The sequence below is a fragment of the Silurus meridionalis genome, chromosome 1, assembly GCF_014805685.1.
Source record: "Silurus meridionalis isolate SWU-2019-XX chromosome 1, ASM1480568v1, whole genome shotgun sequence".
NCBI lineage: Eukaryota > Metazoa > Chordata > Actinopteri > Siluriformes > Siluridae > Silurus > Silurus meridionalis.
Window position 1 is genome coordinate 21,803,923 of NC_060884.1, and position 10,980 is coordinate 21,814,902.

The 10,980-nt window shown below is 37.3% G+C and overlaps 1 protein-coding gene across 1 annotated transcript in view; it reads right to left on the reverse strand.

The window, feature by feature from the left end:
* gng12b (guanine nucleotide binding protein (G protein), gamma 12b) overlaps positions 1–10,234 on the reverse strand; it is a 51,068-nt gene extending 40,834 nt beyond the window's left edge. Inside the window, exon 1 of the mRNA XM_046854234.1 lies at positions 9,926–10,234. The gene's annotated coding sequence lies outside the window, so the exon portion shown is untranslated. The remainder of the gene's footprint in view (positions 1–9,925) is intronic.
* Between the last annotated feature and the right edge of the window lie 746 nt (positions 10,235–10,980).

A 10,980-nucleotide genomic window follows, 5' to 3' on the forward strand; every position in this document is an offset into this window, starting at 1 on the left:
TCCATTTCATCCTACATTTGTATACAAACTGTAAATAAACAAATACTATATATATATATACACATACACATAAATTGTACAAAGATTTATCAAATATTTTCCTGTTCACCACTGGCTTGCATTTTGAAATGATTGATGAATTCTGTATTATTGTGAAACTGTGATATTTTTAGCCTACACTAAAGTCTTTCCCATATTGTGAAAATTCTATACCATAAGCTCCTAATTAAACTCAAAATTCCTAATTTTAATTGTTAAAAAATCAATAAATTGGGGATGCACTGAAATGAAAATTCTGGGCCGAAACCGAAAACCGAAAAAGAGGAAAGCAAGGCCGAAAACCGAAACACCAAAAGAAATTATGCCAATTATTATTATTATTATTATTATGACTGTGTACTACACTTACTAAAATCAAGGCATTTCAATTGCATAAATTAATATTAAAAGAATAAAGAATAAAGAATAAATCAATTACAAATTATGAAAATATTTATTTATAGCACATTGCAACAATGCACAGGATAAAATCAATTAAAATTCCAACTTAAATGTTTAACTTAAATGCACTCGTGTACATTAAATAATAATGTACAGGCCCTCTGGCCTGCTGAAAGGTTGTAAAATTAAATATGTTCTTTCATGAAAACAAAGTGCATTCAGAACAAGTGCAACTGCTTAAAGATACAACAATACAACACTATCACTGAGAAACTTCCCGCCTTTTCAAAAACGTCCACCACAGACGGAGTGCGCATGCTCGGAGGGGTTTTGCTTTTCTGTGCCGCGTTTCTCTCATATTCAGCATAGCGATCGGGATGTTTGGATTTCAGGTGATAAATTAAACCCGACGTGGAGAAAGTCTTTGCAGACGAAATTTCGGCATTACATGTTTTGCAAATCGCTATCCGTGGGTCTTTCCCAGATATACTGAAATACGTCCACACCGCAGACATGTTGTTTCAGACATGCACGTGCTGGCCGCGGTTTCTGTTTGCGTCATCACAACAAACTGTTTCGGCCGCGTTTTTTCGGTGATCAAAGTCTTTCGGCCGAAAACCGAAAATGCACTTCTGGGCCATTTTCGGCCGAAACATTTCGGTGGCCGAATATTCGGTGCATCCCTAAAATAAATAAACAAAACAGTAGCAAGGCCTGACACATACATTACCTTAAAAAAAAAAAGAAATGCAGGGTCCAAGATTATCAGAATCAGAATCGAAATACTTTGTTGATCCCATAGGAAAATTGTTTGGTTGCATTAAAAGAAAACATAAAGATTAAAGTAAAGATATAAATAAATATGCATATTAGGGGTTAGATTAAAAGAAATGAATGTGTAGCAGCATGAAATAGAATTTGTAGCAGCAGTGAAAAACAGAGGCAGAAAAAGTCTGACTACAATAATAGTTATAAAGTTATTGCACATGTAACTAATTATTTTTATTGCACTGAGATTATTGCACATAATTGCTTAAGGTATCAATAATATATAAAATCTATAAATATGACAAATATAGCTATATTTATATTATCTATGAGATCTATGGGAGCAGCTGTTTTACCCTCAGAGAAAGTAGTGACAATATTTAGTTTGATGGCCACAGGCAGAAACGATCTCCTGTGGTTTTCTGTGGTGCATCGTGGTTGTATGGGTCGGTCACTGAACATACTCGTCAGACTGCTCAGTGTTTTATGTAGTGGGTGGGAGATGTTATCTAAGTTGAAATGTACTTTGGACAGCATCCTCCTTTCAGACTCTATCGTCAGAAAGTCCAGCTCCTCTCCAACAACATCATTGGCTTTGCGGATCAGTTTGTTGAGTCTGTTAGTGTCTGCCACTCTCAGCCTGGTTCTGCAGCATGCCACAGCTTACAAGAGCACACTGGCTACAACAGTCTCATAAAACATCCTCAGCATTGTTCTGCAGATGTTGAAGGACCGCAGCCTACTGCATACTGCGATGGCATACTTATTCATTCCCACAATTAATAAAGAAAAGCCTTTAGAAAATATCTAGGGCTGCAACTAACGGTTCTTTTGATAATCAATTAATATGACAAATTTTCTCTTTTTTTTCTTCGATTATTTGGATGAAATAATTTGTTTTTAAAAATGTTATGTTTCACTTAAATTTTCTTTCGGCTTCTCCCATTAGGGGTCGCCACAGCGGATCATCCGCATGTTTTTACGCTGGATGCCCTTCCTAACGCAAGCCTCCCCATTTATCCGGGCTTGGGACCGGCACTAAGAGTGGCTGGGGTTGGTTCCCTGACCGGGGATCAAACCCGGGCTGCAGCGGTGAGAGCGCCGCATCCTAACCACTAGACCACCAGGAGACTTATTATAACCATATAAAACTCTTATTCATGTTATTTATGTAAAGATTTGTACTTAAAAAAATGGTATATAGGTGATTCATAAAGTTATTCTCTAACTGAGGTCTCACTTTGATAGTTTGTGTGTAATGCCAAGTGTATAGCCATCTGCTGTGGGTGAAAGTGAGCAAAACTGGTAAAACTACATTAATCAGTGAACTCACTCCATTCCTAAGATGGTTCTGTGCCAAAAGCATCTGCTGATCAGCCTGCATTTTCAAATCTCCTAAGCAGATGTTCAGCAGATATGCACTAAACACAACAGCTGATTTAAACGATTCTATAATTTGAGGTATACTTATGATGCATTCTAAAAAATATATATCAATAGGTGCTTTTTATTTTCCTAATCTTTAACTTCGTTTGGGTCTAACTCTTGGGTCAAAAAAATTTTAAATAAAAAAATTAAATCGCATTTTACATATGCTATGAAAATGCTGTGAAAATGCTGTTAAAAGCTCAAGATGTATTTATCCTAATGTATTTGCTTTAGTTATGTTTGTTTATGATAAGCTTTTAAAATATAAACTTCAGATATTGAATTGTACATCAAGTTAGATTTAAGAATTAAGCTTCACTCTTAAGTCAGTGAGAAGGACTGCCGATCTAAAGCAGTACATTCAGTTAATCTTTTGCATTTCTTTCACCTTGTCGTGGTCTGAATTTGCGCCAACTAGGATCTGTTTGGCTGAGTGATGTATGATCTCACTGTATGTGTTTTAGCAGTGCTTCATTATTGTCTGACACTTACTTTTATTCTCTACACTGATACAGCTCCAGTCAAGTAAGGAAAACCTGGCTAGCTAACTTCTAACATGTTGCATTCATGAAATTTACAGACGCTGATTCGGCATTAACTCAACATCTGGTTGAAACAAAGCATAATGTGGTAATATAGTCAAAATTATTCCAACATTCAGAATCTGATTTGTTAAATATACGACACATAGATTTATTAACAACCCTCGAAACATTTATGCATACATCTTCAGGAAACACGGAGGGCAAGTTATGAATACACCAGGATACGGCATTATTATTCCAAAGGGTTCCATGGAATCACACACATACACACACATAGGATTGGTCTACAGGCAGTCTACTGTATCAAGTGTAAAGAGTCACTCAGTTTGCATCATTCCACTTAGCAAGCTGCGCATCCACAGACACTGCTGCAGATAAAGGCTTAAAGATGCATTTATATGTTGTATTTCCCAGCTACACTACTGCTTTCCTCACTGGATTGTTCTGTTCCAAATAACAAATATGGAATTCTGTATTTCAATCATTTGCCAGTCCTACATTTTTAGCTGCTCTAACAAACCTGACCATGTATCATCTCATTAACAAACCCTTCATGCTTTAGCGTGCCCATTTAATGATGTTATGAGTGCAAGAAAAACACTCTGCTTTGTACAGACAGATCATAATAATCAGATTTAACTTGAAAAACCTTACTGGTAAAATATCTTCATATCCAAAACTAATTAGATGGCTGGGAGCTCATATAATAGAAACTTTCATACACTGAAAGTAAAACAAAAATATTTTCAAATAATTAAATGCTTTTTTGATCCAGGCGGTTCATGGTGCTGAATATCTGCAGTCTGCTGTGATTTCCTCATGTTTGTGAAGTCAGTATTTAGGCATAAAATGTACATTACAGCAGTGAAATTCTTTCTTTACATATCTCAGTGAACACAGGGGATTAAGGGCCCTGCTTATGGGCAATACTAGGGCTTGATCCCCCGACCTTCTAATGAGTATCCCAGAGTCTTAACCACTGAGCTCCATTTCCCATAGACAACTGCATCAGATGGCATTTGAACCCAGGATCTCAGGTGCTTAAACCAAATAAGCCACAGCACCACCAGTAGCTGGCAAAGGCTTCAGGAGTAAACATTTACTTACATTTCTAAATTATCTCCTGTATCTTTAGTAAACTGTATCAAAATGCATCCTATTCTCTGTTTTTGTCCAGTGAAAACAGTGCTTTTCAAAAACACCTTCACGATTGGTTGCATTTAACAGTGCCATTTTCACACTGTAGAAGGGAGCATTAAAACAAAAGCACAAAAAAAAAAAAAAGACATATTTTTAATTATGTGACCCATTCCACTCAAAACAAACAAGATGACCTAGGATGCTGTACTGCAGTTGGTGTGCATGAAGGAAATGATGCAGGCTATGGCTTCTCACATTACAGGGATGTAAGCATTTTCAATTTTTCAGTGTGGGTAAGCAATTTTTTTTTAAACCTTTTGAAAACACCAGTGTAGACAGAGAGGGCTTCAAATGAAAAATGCAGTTTATAGATCAATCCGGATAAATGTCGATGTAGCCCAAGTCATCCTGCATCCCAAATCCCTAAACAATCTTTCCTTATGACCAGCCATTCGTAAAAAGCTAGCTGAAAATTATATAAAAAATATAATGTTTGTTAGGTTTAAACTTGAATACAGTCTAATGTTGGTTTTATTGTTGTTTCTAAAAGCTGAAGAGGAAAACACAGTTATTATTTAGGCCCTGAAAAATAAAAAACATAACTGATGGAGGGATTGCATTCATTTTCCAGTAGCTATAACCTAGGTATATTCTAGCAATAGCATTATGTTATACCCTATGTAGTGAGCAAACACAATCACTATCTGATAGCATGATTCTATGTGGATCATTCATGACACTCTTCAACATACAATACAGACCAGCTGTTTCTGAAGCAGGGATTTTTTTGTTACCTATTCTATACAGTCAAAAATATGCAAACATCTGAACATTATACCCATATATAGAGAACCACTACATTGTTATTATAAGCTCCAGTCTTCTGGGAAGGCTTTCCACCAGATTCTAAGAGATTGGTGCGTGGCTTTGGGGATTTGTGTTGATTCAGTCACAAGAGTATTAGTGATATCTGGAAAGAATGCCTGGCATGCAGTTGATCCAAAAGGTGTTCATTGGGGTTGAGGTCAGGGCTCTATGTTGGACACTCAAGTTTTTGTTTCAAGCCAACCTTAGCAAACCGTGTTATCTTCTTGCTTTTTTAATGCTGAAATATTTTCAGAATATATATACAGTATTTCACAAAAGTAAGTACACTGCTCACATTTCAGCAACCATTTTATTAGATGTTCTCAAGGGGACAATACTATAGAAATAATAATTAGATATATAGTTTATAGTAGTCAATGTGCAACTTGTACAGCAGTACAGATTTACTGTCCTCTAAAAATAACTCAACAAACAGCCATTATTGTCTAAATAGCTGGCAACAAAAGTGAGTACACCCTAAGTGAACATGTCAAAAACTGTGTCCAAAGTGTCAATATTTTGTGTGAGCACCATTGTTATCTAGCACTGCATTAATCCTCCTGGGCATGGAATTCACCAGAGCTGCACAGGTTGTTGCTGGGATCCTCTTTGTAACATCATGGAGCTGCAGGATGTCAGACACTTGCTTCTCCACCTTTAGCTTGAGGATGCCCCACAGGTGCTCAATAGGGTTCAGGTCTGGAGACATACATGGCCACTCCATCACCTTCCTCAGCAAGGAAGTGGTCATCTTGGTGGTGTGTGTAGGGTCATTATTATGTTGGAAAAGGTTTCTGTTGGAAGGGCATCATGTTCTGCTTCAGAATGTCACAGTACATGTTGCAAACCATGTTTCCCTCAATGAACCGCAGCTCCCCAGTACCAGCAGCACTCATGCAGCCATGATGCTGCTACCACCACCATGCTTGACTGTAGACAAGACACAATTTTCTTAGTACTCTTTACCAAGGAATCGTCACACATGCTGGACACCATCTGAGCCAAACATGTTTATCTCATCAGACCACAAGACATAATTCCACCATATGTGGTCTTTCTTGTAAGCCATCAGAAGGGCCTTCCTTCAGGGATGACGGCCATGCAAACCGAATTGTTGCAGCGTGCGGCGTATGGTCTGAGCACTGACAAGCGGAACTTTTGCTTCTGCAACCTCTAAAGAAATGCTGGCAGCACACATGCATCTGTTTATGAAGCAAGCTTTTGCACCTGATGCACATCACAAAGACAACCTCCTCAGTTTTAGGGTGTTACTGATCTTCTTATAGCGTAGTCCATCTTTGTAAAGAGCAACAATTCTAATTCTCAAATCCTCCAAGAGTTCTATGCCATGAAATGCCATGTTGAAGATTCGTTTCTGCCACATTAAATACAAATTTTGCCCAATTTTATCTCAAATCCGAGTTTATTTCAGCAAATCGGACAGCGTCAGCCCCTCTGTAGTGCCAGAAAGCTTTACACATTAAAAATGAAATGGGCAACAATCAATAAAATCGCATGGTATCAAACTAAGCCTCTGATCCCTGGAGAGAACTGTGTCTAACAATCAGCTCTGAGAAGGCGGAAAAGCAGAGCCCTTGTTCATACACCAACAGCTTTAAACTTCAGGCAAACAAAATGGGTACTGGTGGATGCACCACAAATGGCGGAGGTTAACGAGAAATACGTTCAAAATTGCAAGAAAAAAGTCAGAATTACCAAGAATGAAGTCAGAATGGCAAGAAAAAAAGTCGGAATTAGGCAAACCATTTTTATGTGGCAGAAACAGGCTTCCATATGATTCAGGTCAAAGAAAGAGAGATCATTTCAAAAGAAAATAAATAAAACACTGTACAGTGATTTTACCCTTTTATTAGAGGAATTTTATTTCATCAGAGGAATCTGAAAAAAAAATGTATTTAATTTTTTTTATGTATATATTTGTATTTACATTTTGATGTATTTACTTTTTTGGAATCGGGTTTGTATGTGTATATATATATACATACAAACCCGATTCCAAAAAAGTTGGGACATTGTACAAATTGTGAATAAAACAGGAATGCAATAATTTACAAAGTTTTATAAACTTATATTTTAGAATAGAATATAGATAACATATCAAATGTTGAAAGTGAGACATTTTGAAATGTCATGCCAAATATTGGCTCATTTTGGATTTCATGAGAGCTACACATTCCAAAAAAGTTGGGACAGGTAGCAATAAGAGCCCGGAAAAGTTAACTGTACATATAAGGAACAGCTGGAGGACCAATGTGCAACTTATAAGGTCAATTGGCAACATGAACGGGTATAAAAAGAGCCTCTCAGAGTGTCAGTGTCTCTCAGAAGTCAAGAGGAGCAGAGGATTACCAATTCCCCAAATGCTGCGAACTATAGTGGAGCAATATCAGAAAGGAGTTTCTCAGAGAAAAATTGCAGAGTTTGAAGTTATCATTATATACAGTGCATAATATCATCCAAAGATTCAGAGAATCTGGAACAATCTCGGTGCGTAAGGGTCAAGGAAAACCATACTGGATGCCCGTGATCTTCGGGCCTTTAGATGGCACTGCATCACATACAGGAATGCTAATGTAATGGAAATCACAACATGGGCTCAGGAATACTTCCAGAAAACATTGTCAGTGAACACAATCCACCGTGCCATTCACCGTTGCCGGCTAAAACTCTATAGGTCAAAAAAGAAGCCATATCTAAACATGATCCAAAAGTTCAGGCGTTTTCTCTGGGCTAAGGCTCGTTTAAAATGGACTGTGGCAAAGTGGAAAACTGTTCTGTGGTCAGACGAATCAAAATTTAAAGTTCTTTTTGGAAAACTGGGACGCCATGTCATTCGGACTAAAGAGGATAAGGACAACCCAAGTTATTATCAGCGCTCAGTTTAGAAGCCTGCATCTCTGATGGTATGGGGTTGCATGAGTGTGTGTGGCATGGGCAGCTTACACATCTGGAAAGGCAGCATCAATGCTAAAAGGTATATCCAAGTTCTAGAACAACATATGCTCCCATCCAGATGTCGTCTTTTTCAGGGAAGACCTTGCATTTTGCAACATGACAATGCCAGATCACATACTGCATCAATTACAACATCATGGCTGCGTAGAAGAAGAATCCAGGTACTGAAATGGCCAGCCTGCAGTCCAGATCTTTCACCCATAGAAAACATTTGGCGCATCATAAAGAGGAAGATGCGACAAAGAAGGCAGTTGAGCAACTAGAAGCCTGTATTAGACAAGAATGGGACAACATTCCTATTCCTAAACTTGAGCAACTTGTCTCCTCAGTCCCCAGACGTTTGCAGACTGTTATAAAAAGAAGAGTGGATGCCACACAGTGGTAAACATGGCCTTGTCCCAACTTTTTTGAGATGTGTTGATGCCATGAAATTTAAAATCAACTTATTTTTCCCTTAAAATGATTAATTTTCTCAGTTTAAACATTGATATGTCATCTATGTTCTATTCTAAATAAAGTATTGAAATTTGAAACTTTCACATCATTGCATTCTGTTTTTATTCACAATTTGTTCAGTGTCCCAACTTATTAGGAATCTGGTTAAATGGTATAATGTTTTTATAGTGTTTTGTTTGTGATCTCCCTACACTGTACCAGAGAAACTGATTTGCCTACACCACAGTACAGAATTCCAGTAAACAGTTTTCACCGCAAACATGGCATAGAAACAAAACAATCTCTCTCATTTCCCTGTATGCAACATCATCCCTGTATGCAACTTTTATTTAGGGTGTGTACACACGTTTAGAGATAGATAGCCCTCCACTAATATTGGTACACTACTAATATGAGCAAAGAAGTCTAAAAACAGTTGTCTTTATTGTTTAATCGAACAATCTGATTTGATTTGCAAAAATTACTCTCATTTATATATTTTTCTTAAATATATGTGTGCCACAATTATTGGCACCCCTATGAATTCATAAGTCTCTGATACAAATATTATATATACATATATGTTTACTTTGATCATTCACATATGACAGACAGACAGAGATATAGACAGAGATATAGACAGATAGATAGACAGATAGATAGATAGATAGATAGATAGATAGATAGATAGATAGATAGATAGATAGATAGATAGATAGATAGATAGATAGATAGATAGATAGATAGATAGATAGATATGATTAATCTCAGATAGAAAATCTCCAATGCTGCCTGCATTAGATGAAGGCACTGTACATACACAGAGAGAAGGACACACAGACAGACAGACAGTTTCATTGATTCATTCATAACAGTCCATTAGCTTTTCTGTTTCTAGCCTTGAGGGGGAAAATATTCACACAGTAGAACCGCGTGTATTATTTATACCAAATACACATCTTGTGAATGTTACATTGATTGTACACTGGTGTAAAATCCATTTCTGCCTCGTTTAATCCTCTCTCTCACACACACACACACACACACACACAAGGAGTGGCTACATTTAGTAGTTGTAAATGTATGGAAATTAATAAGGATAAAAATAGAAATAATGGGAATATCTGAGTAGCAAAATCGACATGTCCAGTTCCTCTAGGGAAATGACACAAGTACAGCACGCGCGCACACACACACACACACACACACACACACACAGTGGACTATTACACTATTACAACACATCTGTAGCAAACAAACACATTATTTGAGCTAAAAGGTGAAACATTACACTGTTACGCACACACACGCACACATACACTTACCTGAGCTCAGTGTTCAGACCTTCACGTCGCGAGAACTGTTTAAAAAGCACCAACCGACAAAAGCGGCACTGAGGGTAACGCTACTTCACTTCTAAAGTGTGTGTGTTAGTTATACACATACAAAACCGATTCGCCAAACCCCGAATTTCTACCAACAGTCCCTCACTGGAGGAAAAAAACAAAAGAAACCGTACAGAAAGCCAGGCGACCTTTCACTTCTCTCATTAGAAATCCAGGCGGACCGCTGGGAACAGTACTGGACGACTGGAATCCAAAAATCTCAACGGCTGCATAACAAACCTCGCGCTATTGGATATGTAGTGTACCAGATAAAGCCTAGAACGCCGCTCCATGTAGTGCGCGTATGTAGAAATTCAGGGGCTATATGAGATACGGCCTTGCTGCTTTTTCCCTCTCTGGGCTGCTGAACGCGCCCTCTACCGGCAGGATTCTTGTAAACACGACCCACCCGTTTTAACGGAACCCCTTCTACATTCTGATTATTAGATTATTTCTGCATATTACATGCAAAAAAAAAAAAAAAAATTACAATAAAGTACTATTTAAACGAGCTTTATATAGTCTTCACGACCCATCTTGTATTCATTTGAATGGTTTTTCAATTTCCTTTTACACCTCAGTTAAGGTTCAACTGCTTTCTGCTGTGACAATGATCTATAGTTTATACCTAATTATATAAATGTATTCAATATGCATTATATTCGAGGAAGGAGTGAAGTGTTGAACATGTAAAACATTACAAAGTTTTTACCTTTCGTAATTTCCAAGCTCCAGTATAAATTCAATTGAAATTCGGTTTTATTTGTATAGCGCTTCAAACAGTGGACATTGTCCCAATCCAGGTTTTGTTCAGTCAGTCAGTTCAGTTAGTTAATATGACTTTAAAGTTTTTCCTAAAACCTGCAGTAAATAAGCTGCAAATTATGTGAAAACCCTAAATCTTTGTTGATTAACTATTCAATGTAAATAAACAATTTACATTTTAACTGTAAGCATATTTTACTTTGCTTTGATTTAGGTTTGTCCTTATCTGT